The sequence below is a fragment of the Hoplias malabaricus genome, chromosome 3, assembly GCF_029633855.1.
Source record: "Hoplias malabaricus isolate fHopMal1 chromosome 3, fHopMal1.hap1, whole genome shotgun sequence".
Taxonomy (NCBI): Eukaryota; Metazoa; Chordata; class Actinopteri; order Characiformes; family Erythrinidae; genus Hoplias; species Hoplias malabaricus.
This window is the reverse complement of record NC_089802.1, coordinates 45,195,619-45,202,953: the sequence shown is the minus strand read 5'-3', so window position 1 is coordinate 45,202,953 and position 7,335 is coordinate 45,195,619. Positions and strand designations below refer to the sequence as shown.

The 7,335-nt window shown below is 38.1% G+C and overlaps 1 long non-coding RNA gene across 1 annotated transcript; it reads left to right on the top strand.

Annotated features, from left to right (window-relative positions):
• The first annotated feature begins 5,224 nt into the window (after nt 1-5,224).
• LOC136692957 (uncharacterized) lies at nt 5,225-7,000 on the top strand. Its single transcript, XR_010802006.1, has 3 exons — nt 5,225-5,352; nt 5,626-5,686; nt 6,075-7,000. It is a non-coding gene; the product is annotated as an uncharacterized lncRNA (long non-coding RNA).
• The last annotated feature ends 335 nt before the right edge of the window (nt 7,001-7,335 follow it).

The window sequence follows — 7,335 nt, the reverse complement described above, 5'->3', positions numbered from 1 at the left end:
AAAAGTTGTTGTTTTAAATTACATAAATGGTAACCCAAAAATTATTAATTCATTATTCATTAACTGTTACTTCTTATATCGGTCAGGGTTGTGGTGGGTCCGGAGCCTACCAGGAATCATTGGGCACAAGGTAGGAATACACCCTGCAGGGGGAACCAGTCCTCCACAGGGCAACACACACACAGCTATGGGCACTTTTGAGTCGCCAATCCACCTACTAACGTGTGTTTTTGGACCGTGGGAGGAAACCGGAGCACCTGGAGGAAACCCACGCGAACACAGGGAGAACACACCAACTCTTCACAGACAGTCACCCCAAGCAGGACTTGAAACCACAACCTTCAGGTCCCTGGAGCTGTATGACTGCGACACTACCTGCTGCTCCACTGTGCTGCTCGCACCCACAAATTAGCATCCACTAATAATCCAGGGTTAACTTATTAAGATTAATCAAGATATCAGTATCTGCTTGTTGTCCTAATCTGTCTGAGATTTATACCTAGAATTCATATCTCTGTGTAATCTTAAAAAATAAAAAGGGGTTTGGATTAAGGAAATTAATCTGTCAGCATTTGCATATCAAATGAGGATATCACATATATTAGTACATTTCAGTCTTCTGAAAATGAAATGCGATATGATTGTCTTAAAGCTTTGTAATTAATGGACTGATATATAAACATGGATTGTTTCCCAGACAGGGATAAAGCTAATTCCTGCACTATATCCTCCCTAGATCATAATTCAAAATGCCATGTTGTCCAGTACTAGGCTAAGTCCCTGTCTAGGAAACTACCCCACACAGACGAGTCTGTAGTCTGTAGCCTAGTTTAATCTGTAATAGACTTTCATACAGTCAGTCCTACAAAATTCTCAAACTCTATGAAAGATTGTTACTTTTATATGGACAAAACTATTATTATTACTATTATTGCAAGTATGTTTTGATTTCTGATGACCATGTGATAGTGTTTCCCCAGAATTTCTCCTGTTTCTTTTCTTCTGTTCTGCTCTTTAAGCTTCCTAATGGCTTGTTTCCTCTTATTGTCTGCATCCATCTTTTTGCTGGCCGTCCTCTTCCTCATTTACCTTCAGCTGCTCTAAGCATAACTGTCTTTTTCAGTGAGTTGGCTCTCCTCATAAATCACCCAAATTTTCCACTTGAGATCAATAAAGTCTTATCATATGTCCAAAATATGTCCACTGTGGTTATCTGAGCTTTGAGGGAGCAGTAAGGCTTGATTTGCTTTATTTGTTGGTTCTCTTTGCTGTCCTAGGTATTCACAAAAGTCTTTGCCAATGCCAAAATTGTGCATCAGTTTTTTATATATATCCTGTCTTTTGTTTCCAGCTTTTGCATCTATGAAGAATCATAGAAGACACCACAAGCTGAGTGCAGGTCTGTAACTTATTTCTTAAAATGATATGTTTCTCTACAGCATTCAAACATGTCTTGGTCAGATCAATCTTTGTTAGTGGGACTGTGGAAAGGCAGAACAGGAATGGAATGTGGGGTTCTATAAAATTAATTATTAGCCTTAAAATGGGTATGTTTTACCCCTTTTTCCAGAAACTAACCCAGTTCCTAGAAGACTTAATGACATATACTGCAAAGATCAAATAACACACTAGCAATCTCGCTATGTGTAAACAGCCAAGATCAGGGGTCGGCAACCCTCGGCTCCAGAGCCGCATGCGGCTCTTTGATCCCTCTGCTGCGTCTTAGCTTTTGAAAATAGTTACTGAGTATTTAATTAAAATGTAATTCTATGAAGATTATGACGATATTGTAACATCTAAAATATTTTAATATTTAAAATATTTTGTCGCTATTAATACACGTCACAACTTCCAACGTGCGACACCCACTGCATTTTTGTTTGCTGCCAGTGGATAATTTAAGTTCAGTGTTTTTTTCCCATTACTACAAGGACTCAAATAGACATCGAGTATTTTGCTTAACCGTCAACACAACGTCTTTTTTTTAGAGTTAAAAATGTTTTGTTGCATGCAGCAATGTTATTTCATTTTTCAGATAGATAGATAGAAAGGTAGATAGATAGATAGATACTTTATTGATCCCCAGGGGAAATTCAAGGAAGTCGTTCATTAATTTCATAAATGTAACAGTATAGTTTGTTTATAGCACAAAGGCAAAAAAACCCTGTTATGCGCCAGTGTTATTTCATGTAAAATTTTACATGGGTTTTGTGGCTCCCAGTGTTTTACTGTGTGAAACAGGTCCAAATGGCTCTTTGGGTGGTAAAGGTTGCCGACCCCTGGCCCAGATCATAACGACCAGTTTCAGCACCTGTTGGTGAATGAGCCTCTGTTTACTTCAAACACAAAACACACAATAGTAAATGGAGAAACTGCTTTTTAGTATTTAGTTTTTGCTTTGTTCTCTTGCTTCTTCATTCTTGTTTTCACCATATTTAATCAGTCCACTTATTTCTCGAAAATTGTGTGTGTTTTATTATATTTAATCTCGTCTTTGTGCTCTCACATAAACGACAGTCCAGCACTGTGATTGCAGACACTTAGAAGAGGAGCCAGCTCCCTTTTATCCCATGTTTTCTGACTTGGGTAGATGACAAGAAACTGACTGGGTAGTTTTAGTTTCCCTGTGTGTGTGTTGGTATTAGCTCCAGACAGACACATTAACAAGCAAATGGGGTCAAAAGTGATGTGCCTTTAGACACTGGAAACATCAAATCAGTACATATTGGAGGGACTTGTATACGACTCGCATGATGATGTCTTAGTAAGAGCGGTAACAAAAAAAGGGAAATAATTTAAAATATATGGCCAGGACTAAAGCAGACAATTTCACCAGCATTGCAGTCCCACGCAGCCTCATTTGGCTAACAGCAGCCAATAATTGTGTCAGAGAATATTAGATCTCATAGACATTCTTCCTCCAGCTGTGGGTCTACACACTCACTGTCCCCCAGCCTACCCCTTACTGAAGGTTTCTGCTCCCTTTTACTAACTTAGCCCTGCCCCTTTTCTAATTGGACTAACACAGCTTTAAAGTGAACTGTCGGAGGCCATGTTCAAACACAACAAATCTACAAATAGTAAATATTAAAGGTACCTCTTATTTCTATCTCACCCGTGAGTATATTATTTTAATGGGGACACGCTGACCCCATCACAGAATGCAAAACAGAAAACTTCTTTTGATTCCAAATTTTCTTTGAAAAATAAAATTATACACATTTGCACGGACTAACAACTTTTCCTTAAATATTAACTATATCAACTTTTATGGCTGCTCCATATGCAGAATCCCATAGGATTTTGCAGAAACTGGTTGTTGATACATGGGCCACAAGGCCGTTTGATTCATTATCTGTAAATGACAACTTCTAATCACTTTTAGTAATAATGTTTGTTAATATTTGAAATCTCAAGTGGGAAACTAAAGACTCAAGCATTTGATTGACTGTATCTTTGGTAAAATTATTGTTTTAAGGTTCTTCATTTTGATATGAATATTCAGAAGTTCTTGGCCTCTGCTAGCAATGTATGTAGCAGGTTTCAGGGAGTGTATGCATGGGAATGTGTGTGTGTGTGTGTGTAGAATATCATACAGATGTCTGCTCTCTCCAGCGTGTTCAACACCCTGCTGTGGGCAGTGTTGCTGACCTGTGAAGTCACAGGTGCAGCAGCTTTCTTTGACTGATTTCTCTTTCTCTGACATCACACACAAACTTTTTCCTACTTGCAGGCTCAAGACAGTTAGCTAAAGTTCCTAACCCCTGCCAGGCCTGCAGACTCTCAGTTTAACTACCATATGGACATTGGCTCTCATCCTGAGTAAGGTTAGTTTGACAGATTTAGCACAGCAGAGATGCTGCTTTAAAATCTTCCATACTGAGCTTCTGACAGAAAACATATTGATGCTAATGTTTAGTTGCACACAAAGCTGAGACTGTGCTACATCATGTGTGCATTGCAGAGTAGTTTTGCCTGCTTGCAGCCATATTGGCCTGCTTTTTTTGCAATAAGACCTGTTACACTACACGCACAAACATTTGTAGACACCACTTATAATTAGGGAATTTAGCTGCTTTAAGGTGGCCACAAAGGTTAAGTTCACCAGTTTAGATCATGCTAAATGCCTAGAGTTAGTCAAGGACCTTTTAAAGCTTTCTGTTATTAGTCTGTGGAGCAATGGAATAGCATTGTCTAGAGCTCAACCCAATACATTTGGGAAGAGGAGTTGTGTTTGTGCCCCACAACTCACAGATACGTCACTGTATTGAGGCTAAGGCCTAAAGAGTAGAAAGTTTAGAAGAGCTGTTACTGCAGCCAAGCAAGGTAAAGGAACTGTTAAAGGAGCACTGTGTATTATTTTGCCTTAAAATAAGAGCATTATTGTGATGCTACATTGACCTGTGATAGGAAGAACAGGGCCTCTATCATTGCTGCCCAGGGTCCACCTCTGTAGGAACTAGACTGTGAAACTTCAGAAGCTCAGGGCAGAGGCTCTTGCAAGAACTGCATAAAGCTTTATGGCACATGTCTAATACAGAACCATTACTATTGGTGTTCAGCTTTTTACTAGAAGCTAGCTCGGTATTGTCAGTACAGGAATTATGGCAGAGGCTGTGGAGAGATCAGGGAAGACGTTGTCAGAGGAAGCAAGGAGGAGAAAAAGAGACCGAGCAAGAGGCAATCCATACAAGAGATAACTTTACTCTCTGGCATGAACTGAGACATAAGGATGCAAGACAGATGTGTTCTTCTTGTTGGACTAGTTTTACTGGAGTTTTTGTTAGCTTGGTTAGCTATGCTATTGAGTTGTGGACAATTTGATTGTTCAATAGCAAAATGGACTAAACATGCATTTTTCTTTCAAGACATATCTCTGCCAGTGTTATTCAGTGTAAACTGTAATCTTAAAAGTTTTACCTCTGCCTTACCAAGTTTTTATATGTTGTTGCTGCAAATAAATCTCATAACTATGGATCTGTGACATGGTGGGTTTTTTAAAAGTTGTAGCCACATAATAATATATTGAGGCCACAAAATAATATATAGAACCAACAAACAGGTTTGGGCGATATAATGATACCATATACCACGGTTTTTTAAAAATGTGGACGGTATCTTAAAATGAGGGTGGTGTATATGACGTGTGTGTGGTGTGTCAAAAAATGTTTATGTGGAACTGGGAGCTGAATGACTGCTGATGTCACGGTCTGAAAACAGGTGGAGAAAAACAAGCCCAGTAGCCCACCGCAGTTGTAAATTTAGCGCTGAGTGTGGGTTAAAAGAGAAAGGAATTATGTTGTAAACAGACATAATTTTCAGAAAATCCTTCACTCGACTTTGTGATCACAGGTTTATGGCTTTATCCTCTAAATATGTGTGTTTTGAGCCTCAGTTCGCTGAAAAATCTGCTGCGATGTGCTAAACCACAAGTGCCCGTTAGCGCCAGCTGTGCTTCTAAACAGTGTACACCGTGTTATTTCACTTATTTTCAAATTATTCTGTTCCTTCAGCAGCAGTTACTGAAATTTGCTCTTTCCCAGAAACGGGTTTTTATCGTCAACGTGTGTCTGTGTGCACTGTTGTGCTGTGTTTAGCTAAATTCACTTGACTTTGTGCTTACAGATATAAGGCTCGGTGCAGCCTGACAGAGCACCCCCTCCCCAAGGTAATATCGTATACTGAGGTAATATTTTGAGACAGCATTACGGCATGAAAAATGTGGATCACCCATCCCTACTAACAAATTAGTATTTTGTGGCCATGAAATAATATTTTGAAACCTGTAAAACACATAAAATGGTTTTAACCTACACTATTTTTAAATACAAAAAAACCTATAGTGATTTAATTTTTTTTTGAACAGTCTTTCTAATATTTGCCTATAGCTGATTAATATGTACGTGTATTTTAAAAATGAAATAAAAGTGGCTTGACAAATAATCAATTCTGTACATAATTTTGAGTGCATGTTTTTTTATTTAATCTTATTATAAAACCAGACAAGAAAGCAATGCCTGAATACACAGCTAACTACAACAGCATTAAATAACTTCTTCATACTTTGTTTCTAGTTAAGACTCCAGAAGTGGATGATGAGGAATAAGAGGCTGGAGCCAAACAGCAACAATTTGCAGTGCTCATTTCAATGGATTGTGTTCCGGATAACTCTCTTTTATTACTTTGTGCCCACAATTTATTAATACTTTACCTCAAAATATTTTGTGGCCTCGTAATACTATATTGTGAGATTGCAGCTTACTTGATTTCATGATGTACTGTAAAATTGAACTACACTTAACAACTCTAGGGGGAGCCCAGCAAAAAAAAAAAAAAAAAAAAAGCCAATTCTTACCTAGTGTTCCTTTAATACCATTGCTTTTGAAAATTTTGGCTAAGGAGGTCTCTACAGACTTTTGGACATATACCATAGATGGATTAGCTTAGAGTTGCTAGCAGGCTTACCTCTGCATGTGTGCTGTAATAAAGGATTGTGGAATGTACCTGAGTGTGAGAGTCCTGACCTGGATCATGTGTGGTTAAGTTTGTTTACGAGAGATCGATAACTAGTTGGACTAGACAGATAAGGGGATCTGTGAGCAATACAACACCAGGCACCTGTATTGGCATTGTCATTTATTCTGCTTTGCCTGGGCTCTCAGGTCAAGGCTCTGAACCTCCGTTTGTTCACTCCTCTCTAAGAGGCTAAACAGATTTGTGAATCTAGTGCAATAGAACGCTTGCTTGTTTAAGTTCTGGATTGATTTTATTGTCTAGGCTTAGAGGTAAGAATATGACGGTTAATTTCTTTTATTTTGTTTCTGTTAAGTGAAGTGAAAAGTTTTTCAAATTGTTCCAAACAACATTTTAAAGGTTTTTGCTACTTTGTTTGTAAATAAAGGCTTACATCTAGCCTTGTCTCAATGTAAAATTGTACATATTTGAATAAAGACCATTCCCTGGACAATGTGTACAACATACACTTCACTGTTCCTGGATGGTTACCATAACCCCAAATATCTTTGTAACATTATTACTTGAAATTAAAATCTTTTTACATTGGCTTACATTGAAATTAATATTTTTTCCTTATCCTGTAACATTACTATTTGGGGAGGTACATGTTTTTGAATGGACAGCGATGATATGCAAAGGAACAGTAGGTGGTATTTTTACCTTAAAATTAAAACTTCAAAAACATTGTGATGCTCCACTGACCTGAAATAAAGAAAATAGAGCTCCTGCCTTTGCTATTTCAAAATCAGCACTGCAGAAACTGCACTATAAACCTTTCTTTTTCGTGTCTGTGTGGGTTTACTCTGGGTCCTCCGGTTT